The sequence below is a fragment of the Lytechinus pictus genome, chromosome 17 (assembly GCF_037042905.1).
Source record: "Lytechinus pictus isolate F3 Inbred chromosome 17, Lp3.0, whole genome shotgun sequence".
Classification (NCBI taxonomy): Eukaryota; Metazoa; Echinodermata; class Echinoidea; order Temnopleuroida; family Toxopneustidae; genus Lytechinus; species Lytechinus pictus.
The window spans coordinates 23645247-23653047 of record NC_087261.1 but is presented as its reverse complement, the minus strand read 5'-3'; the positions used below and the strand labels follow the sequence as shown (position 1 = coordinate 23653047).

The 7801-nt window shown below is 36.7% G+C and overlaps 1 long non-coding RNA gene across 1 annotated transcript; it reads right to left on the bottom strand.

The window, feature by feature from the left end:
• Positions 1-1818: 1818 nt before the first annotated feature.
• Positions 1819-6642, bottom strand: LOC129258244 (uncharacterized). Its single transcript, XR_008584237.2, has 3 exons — positions 6508-6642; positions 3063-3192; positions 1819-2646 (listed from the first exon to the last, which is right to left on the bottom strand). It is a non-coding gene; the product is annotated as an uncharacterized LOC129258244 (long non-coding RNA).
• Between the last annotated feature and the right edge of the window lie 1159 nt (positions 6643-7801).

Below are 7801 nucleotides of genomic sequence, written 5' to 3'. Positions count from 1 at the left end.
GTTGCAGCAATAAATATTCAATGCACTATTCAGTTGACAATCCAATTTTTCTAGTTCTTGGAGGAAAAAAAATGGAATAAACCTAATTTCATATAATAAAATACAAAAGAACAAGTGGAGATGTGACATCATCAGCCCACCTAATGAATATTCATGACGACTGTTTTCACAAAATATTGCTAAACTTCAAAATTCAATAACTTTGTTATTTGTTATCCGATTTTGATGAAATTTTCTGCATTTTGCTCAGTGAATTCTACTCTATTTATTAAGCTACACATACTTTCAGCCCAGACCATCCCCTTAGATAGCATTACATTACCAGATACATTATTATGATGATGAATATGACAATAGCATAGTAATATCATAATTCCAGTTGGGAACAATATCCTCTGTTTTGGTGTCTATGTAAAGCTAACAATAAGGACAATCTTAAAATTACAATAGTGGCCAATTCAATTAACATTTATCAAACAATTGCACTTTGTTTCAGGAATATACATCCTGTTATAAATTACTAAATTCATATTTGGTTACCATGTCAATTACATAAACCCCAACTTACCTGGAGGGATTTTCAGCCATCCCTCATCATTGTTTGTCATAAACAAAAACTGGCCATACAGGGTTTGCGATTCAGGCGGCCTCAAAATAGTTGGAATGATAAGAATGATATAGAGTACTGACAATATTATAGCGATATCAAATATTTTGAAGCTCTGCAGTCTGCACCTCTTTTGCTACTGAAACAAATCAAACCATTTCAATCTTCATTTTGTCTTCAATTTAGAAGCAAATAATTTTTTTAAATATATTAAAGTTAAGATAATTGCAACTCATTCAATCTTAACATGAAAGTTCACTTGGACAAAACAAATCTGCTATGCAGGTGAGACAAAAAAATTGGTGAAGGTTTGAGGAAAATCTGTTAAATATTAAAAAATTTATTAGAATTCTAAGCTTAGCCTTTGGATTTGTGGCGTGACACACACGAGCAGCTGCCAAATAAAGTTATGTAATATAAAATGCATGAATTTCATTTTTTAATGGTTCCAGAGGACATATTTTTGTTATTTTGTGTTTTCTTTTCATGTTTGGGTGTAAAATGATTGGTCCTTTGATATAGAAAAGGTATAGAAAAAAAAAATTCATTATGTAGAAATGCTGCCCGAATATGACGTTACAACTCAAATAATTGAAATTCAAATAACTTTTTAATTCTTTGATGGATTTTCCTCAAAACTTAGGCAATATATATTTTTTTTTTTCTTCTGTTTTAACAATAAACTTTTTGTCAGCGTGAACTTCCCCTTTAAACCCACTTGAACGATACTTGGTATCATTTGGAAGATTTATAAAACAGATATTACACATGAATTAAACCTAAATAGACTGGGCTATTTTGATGCCTAAGAAGACTGTGGGGGGGGGGGGGGCTGATTCAGCCCCCCTCCTCATGATCTCGGCCGTTGATCGCGACGAAACTTGGCACCCGCGTTACCAATGGCATAATATACAAAACTACAGGATCAAACTCTGTGAAAAATCTCATTGCTAATTAATTATGCTAATTTATGCATGAAATCAGAATTTTGCTTTAATTAACTAAATAATGCCCCTAAAATGCTAATTTTTGGTACACAGACACTTTATATTAATCTGTTCAAATGTACTAACAAAAAATTTCAAAATCACATGAATTTTTTCATGTATTTAACTGTTTTCAAAATTTCTTATGTATTTCTTTGTTTTTGGACTTTATGTTTTTCATTGTTTTTTCAATGGAAATTGTCGGGGACTTTATTTGGACCATAAATAAGATGGAATTAATTGATTTCAATCAGTAAATGGAAAAATTATACATTTATGAATTTCGGCTAAAAACTCTATTTGCATTGGATTTGTACACAAATTTACGTTTTTGTGCAATTTTGGGTCTGCATGCACTTATGAAATGATGCGTAATTTTGGAACCCCCCGTATCCAAAATATCCGTGAGTAGATGTCTGGGGGGGGGGGGTAAATGTCCAGGGGGGAAATGTCCGGGGGGTAGATGTCCGGGGGGTAAATGTCCGGGGGGTAAATGTCCGGGGGTAAATGTCCGGGGGTAGATGTCCGGGGGGTAAATGTCCGGGGGTAATTGTCCGGGGGGTAGATGTCCGGGGGGTAAATGTTCAGGGGTAGATGTCCTAGGGGGTAGATGTCCTAAGGGGGTGGATGTCCGGGGGGTGGATGTCCGGGTGGTGGATGTCCGGGGGGTGGATGCCCAGGGGGTAGATGTTCGGATACGATACAATATATATATAAAAAAAGTTAATTTTTCATTCAATTCGATTGTTCTTTCTTTCTTTTAAAGAATTTGGAAATACATGTACCAAAAATAAGAGTTGAACTTTGATATACCTGCACGAACTGCATAAAAAATTATTTATTGTATCTATGAAGCTGTATTACCTCATCGATCAAAGGACTGCCCAAGTCATTGGAATTCGGTACTCTTTCTTTTAATGAAAGAAATGGAAAATCCGTCTTGTTGAATATGAAACCTCTTCTCGTCCATGGTGTAGGTTGGTACCAGCCCAAGTGCTTGTATCCTCCAGGAGACCCGTTGTTTACAACTTTTAAATGGAAGTTTCATTAAAGCTGCGACAGTAACAAGTAAACAAATGAGAGACGTGTTTTTTATATCGAAAAGCAAGTTTTTAGATTTTGATAAGGCAAGTTAAGTTTTTCAATTTTAGTAGAATACATTTCTTTTTTCAATGACATATTCTTTCATATTGAGAAACTACCGTAAGTGTTTCAATTTTGATTATAATCATGATTACATTCTATGTCAGTTGTGCATCCCCATCCTGCTCCTACAAACTTAGAAAACACTAAAAATTTGTAATTATGTATACGAACAAAAATAAACAATGAAGACAATTTCCTACAAAACTGTAAACTTCATCATGATAACGTCAATACTGAGAATTGTTCACCCCTGTGCATTTTGTGTATTTTTTGTAGCCTTGCACAATTTGCAGATATGACCCATATGCCCCTATAAAACATACCTTTGTTAAGTCAGGTGGCTTGTTGACGAAAAGGAACTATTACGGATGGCAAATTCCTCTTGGGATTGTATAAGTACAACAATCAACTGAGCTGGCCTCCGAAGAACCAATGTAACTGTGTTTATTCAATCTAGGAGGTTAAAAGAAAAAGAGGGAAAAAACATCCTCAGTTTCATGACCATAAATATATCACTGAAATTGTAGTTTACATAACTTTCTATATCATCATGAACCTACATGTAATGCATATTTGACTCTACAGTCTGAATTAAATGGACTTGACAAATAAATTGAATATTGTTGGTAAAAATAATCTTCTATGTCTGAACAGGTGTCTGCAGCAGTTAAAAAATGATGCATATTTGTTGCATTTAACTCTGCCAAAGACAAATCTAAACGTCTGAAAGAAGACTAATGTTTGCATTTCAACTGGGCGTTGTGGCGTGCGCCTGTAATCCAAGCTACGTGGGGAAGTTACAATTTGATGCAGAAGTTCGAGGTTCGAATCCTGGTCACGTCTTTCGGATGGTGACGTTAAAGGTCGGTCCCAGACGTAAATAATCATATCTGATTGATACACGTCTGACAAAACTCAAATACACACACACACACACACTAACTGGGCGTTGTGGCGTGCGCCTGTAATCCAAGCTATGTGAGGAAGTTACAAATTGATGCAGAGGTTCGAGGTTCGAACCCTGGTCACGTCTTTTGGATGGTGATGTTAAAGGTCGGTCCCAGACGTAAATAATCATATCTGATTGATACACATCTGACAAAAACTCAAATACACACACACACACTATCTGTGCAGTTTCCACATATAAAAACAAAACATTCTAATGCTAGTTGCATAATTTATCCTTTTTCTGAAATAATTGTTTTTCCTAATTTTGGAAATCCTTTTCTCTCACAAAACCTTACTTTTGGTTAAAACAATATCTGCTATCAAAAATATCAACTAATTCAAATAGTCACTCTCAATGGGACGGTTCGCCGATGAATATTCATTAGATTGTGGTCGTGTGCACGTGTGTGTGTACAATACCGAGTGTAAAAAACAAAGAAAGTTTTCAAATGGTGTGTGTGTGTATAACACAACGCAGGAGTTTATTTTACAGAGAATGAGTAGTATAGTGCAGAAAATTAAAGTGTACAATGAAGTTTTACAGAGGAGGAAATAATATAAATACATATGGAAGACAATGCAAGTTGAGGTGAGGCAAGTACAGTGATTTTTTTTTTCTCAAAAGTATTAGTAGTAGAGGAAATCATGGGGAAAAAATATATTATAGAGGACAATGTAACATGAGATGAGGCAAGTCTGCAATGAGGTTTTTTTTTCAAAGGAGGAGATAATACAAATATATATCTAGAGGACAATGTAAGATGAGATGAGGCAATTAAGTGTACAGTGAGGTTTTAACAAAGAATGTATAACTAGGATAAGATAAAAAGAGGACAATGTAAGATGAGCTGTGGTAAGTGTACAGTGAGGTTTTTTCAAAAGAGGAGATGATAAAAAAATACCGGTATGTAGAGGACAATGTAAGATGAGGCACGTGTACATTGAGGTTTTATCAAATAATGTATAATGATGATGTAGACTGTAGAGGACAATGTAAGATGAGCTCTCACTGTACACTTGCCTTGAGCCCTTGATCATCTCATCTTACATTGTCCTCCATATTTGTATTATCTCCTCTTGAAAAAACCCTCACTGCACACAAGTTTGCCTTATCTCATCTTACATTGTCCTCAATAATATATTTGTATTATTTCCTCTACTAATACTTTTGAAAAAACAACATCACTGTACTTGCCTTACCTCATCTTGCACTGTCCTCCATATATTTATATTATTTCCTCTTCTGTAAAACTTCATTGTACGCTTTTATTTTCTGCACTATACTACTCATTCTCTGTTAAATAAACTCCTATCCCTACGTTGTTTTATACACACTCACCATTTGAAAACTCTCGTTATTTACACTCGGTATAGTATACACACACACACACACACCCATGCACGTGATCCAATGAATATTCATCGGCGAACCGTCCCATTGAGAGTGACGTAGGAGCTGGACATTTCATCGCCCTTTGTTGTCATCAAAAGTGGCTACCAGAAAATACAAGCATTGAACCTAGCCGCTTGTAATGGGCACTTAATACATGCGTTAAAACTTTCACTTGACTCGTGCACTTTCCGTTCCAAATTTTCACATTTGTATGTTACATATATATAGATCCTATTTATCTCATACTTTACTCACTTTCTTGGTGGAAAGTACCATGACTCAGAAAGTCAGGAATGAAACATAATGGTGTAATTTGCCTGAAAAACTACAGCGAAACAGCTAAAATCATGCCTGCTGCACATGCCTGCTGGCCTGAAGCAGGCCTGGGCCCAGGAGTCCAAAGTGCATTTAAACATAGACATGGGACTAGGGTAGATTGTGGTCTTCAATAACTTGGAAAGAAAATTGTGAAAACAGAAATTATGCACTTACCATGATTATATGGATGAAGCCAGGTCAATCGTGTGGCAGTATCCTGACATCGAGGTACAGACTGGAATCTCAAAAAAACGAAAAGTTATCTCCTGCTACCCCAGTCTCGATCAGCCATTTTGTTATGAATTTTGAAAAAAATTAGGAGATGTATCACGAGGTATTCTGTCCCGTGAGTATGGGTAAATACACGGTGAGCTCTGACCTGGGACTCACTGGGAGAACTTCTCGTTTTTTTGAGGTTCCAACTTCCAGTCCGTGCCTCGATGTCAGGATACTACATGTACCACTCGATAGACCTTCATCCATCTTGGTAAGTGCATAATTTCTGTTTTCACAATTTATCTTGCTAGATTAATAGATATAGCAAACATAATCTACCCTTGTCCTGTGAGTATGGGTAAATACACGGTGAGCTCCTGGGCGCCGGCCCGCGAAGCATGCCGGCGCTCCCGGGCCTGGGTATGATCAATGATACTTTCAGTGTTGAAAATGAAATACATCTTCCGTGCTTTTAGTTTTTTCTTCTTGCTGTGCTGGATAACCTCAATGGTAACACTTAACAGGCACTCGCGCTCATGCCTAAGTTTCAACATTAGCATCGAGTCACCATGGACAAAAGTTCTTCTTACTTAGGTCTTAGCTATCAATATCATACTCAAAGCAGCAGAATCGTAATCGTACCCAGGCAGCAGGGAGAATCCACACCGCGGCCGGGCAGCTTCGCGGGTGTGGGCTCTCTGCCTCTGGGTTTGCAACCAAGCGGCACGGAAAGCATCGAACCATCATCTTCTCCGTTGTTCTCCCCCGATATTCGGGGCAGGGATCAGCGGTATCCGCTGCTCAGGTTGGGGTGTCAGGTTGTTAACACCATGAAAGCCGACAACCATGGCTGCCGTTGTATTATAAAAAAATATATAATTGGAACTTACCTTGGCTTTAGTTTCAGTTATCCAGCAGTACAGTTGGCGTTGATGAATTTGACGTCCAAAACTAACTTCAGACGTGGTAAAATACTGTGTTTCTTGTAATAATCGCAATGGCAGCTTTGTTTGCCGTGTAAATGCATGCAATACGTGCGCGCGCGCGCCCGCTCACAAATTCGATAAACTGAGTTTTTCAATTTCGATAAACTAGGTTTTTCAATTCGAAAAACTTAGTTTATCGAAATCGAAAAACCTAGTTTATCGGCGAAAAACTAAGTTTATCGGCGATAAACTAGGTTTTTCGATTCGATAAACTTAGTTTTTCGATTTCGATAAACTAGGTTTTTCAATTCGAAAAACTTAGTTTATCGAAATTGAAAAACCTAGTTTATCGGCGAAAAACCTAGTTTATCGCCTTTATGAGACAAATGGCGTTCTTAGAAAAACTCAGTTTATCACTTGAAAAACCTAGTTTATCGCCTTTATGGGACAAATGGCGTTCTTAGAAAAACTCAGTTTATCAGATTCGAAAAACTTAGTTTATCAGAATTGAAAAACTAAGTTTATCACTTGAAAAACCTAGTTTTTCGCCGATAAACTAAGTTTATCACTTGAAAAACTCAGTTTATCTAGAAAAACTCAGTTTATCAGTCGAAAAACTAAGTTTTTCAAGAAACTCTGCTTTTCACTTGAAAAACCTAGTTTTTCATTGAAAAACTTAGTTTTTCATTGAAAAACTTAGTTTATCGGTGAAAAACTTAGTTTTTCGCCGATAAACTTAGTTTTTCAATTGATAAACTAGGTTTATCAAAAAAACCTAGTTTTTCAATTGAAAAACTAAGTTTTTCGGCGATAAACTTAGTTTTTCTTGATAAACTTAGTTTTTCAAGTGATAAACTTAGTTTATCGGCGAAAAACTAAGTTTATCGGCGAAAAACTTAGTTTTTCAATTGAAAAACTAGGTTTTTCGATTGATAAACTAGGTTTTTCGGCGATAAACTGAGTTTATCGCCTTTATGAAACAGATGGCGCGCCATAGGTATGGGGAAGAAGGGAAGTGAAATTGAGAGAGAGATGGGATAGACGGAGATACAGACACGAAGGAAAGTTGGGTCGAGGAAAACGAGCAGGAGACGGGTAAGCAAACAGAGAAACTGGTTAAGTGAGCGGAACCAGGAGAGTGAAAGTATAGCTAGGGAAGATGGAGAGAAAGGGGTACGGAGAGAGTGGGTAGAAGAGAGTCAGGGAGAACACAGTTTAACCATCATTGGCAAGACTTAATGAGTAGTTTGATTCAGCG